The sequence below is a fragment of the Drosophila subobscura genome, chromosome O (genome assembly GCF_008121235.1).
Source record: "Drosophila subobscura isolate 14011-0131.10 chromosome O, UCBerk_Dsub_1.0, whole genome shotgun sequence".
Taxonomy (NCBI): domain Eukaryota; kingdom Metazoa; phylum Arthropoda; class Insecta; order Diptera; family Drosophilidae; genus Drosophila; species Drosophila subobscura.
The window spans coordinates 22,512,050-22,513,067 of record NC_048533.1 but is presented as its reverse complement, the minus strand read 5'-3'; positions in this window follow the sequence as shown (position 1 = coordinate 22,513,067).

The window sequence follows — 1,018 nt, the reverse complement described above, 5'->3', positions numbered from 1 at the left end:
GCACCGGAGGTTGGGCTACGCCGCAGCCGCCGCCCTCGATGTGGAGCAGCGTGTTCCACTTTTCACTTAATCAAAAAAAGGGAAACAAGCCAAGTTAACTCATAAAAATTGTGGGGCCTGTTTGCGGAATAAAACATAAAGTACCACCAAGGAGTATAAAAGTACAACTGAGAGGAACTAAAATAAATAAATAAAAAAAAAACTAATGAAACGAACCGGAGTAGACCCACACTTTCCACCCTGGACTGCAAATCAAATTTTAAACATCGTTGCACAAACAACTGAAATATATTTTAATTTTTGGCATCAAATCTTTTTCCGAAATGACATTTTAATATGCTATGAGCCACATGCTCGTAGATATACTCCCAGAGAAGCCCCAGCTCCACAGGGTACATGCAAATCTCACTGACTTTTGCAATTAATTAGCAACAAAATTCAAACAAACTCGAAAAAAACTTTAAACTCGCGAACGAGCGCGTTGATTTTGCGCAGCCAACTTTTGTTGTTTGCAGTGGCATATACATATATATGTGTATGTGTCTGTGTGTGTGTGTGTGCTATATATATTTTAGCAGCGTATATACATAAATATTTTATGGCAGATTTCGCGCCCACTGTTGCTGTTGATGCTCCTGCCGCCGCCTCGGAGTGCAGCATACTTTCCGGCGCTGTGGCCGCTGCGGTTGCCGCTGACTTCCGGGAGTTGCGCTACAGACGAGTAATTATGTTCCACTAGCTTAAGCGCAACGCTGCACCACACTGCCACCCACCCAGCCACCCAACCGTAACCCATCCCAAAACCCACACCCACCCGTACACACACATTCTCTGGATGCTGGCAAAGTAATTAAAACGCTTGGCCCATTAAAAATTGTACTCCACGGATCTGAACTCGAAAGTTGAGCCTCCGACTCCGACTGGCAGAACTCCCAGCTCTGAGCTACGAGATGAACTAAAATACAAAAAAAAAAAACAGAACAAAACAATACAAAACAAAACAAAAAACAAAAACAAC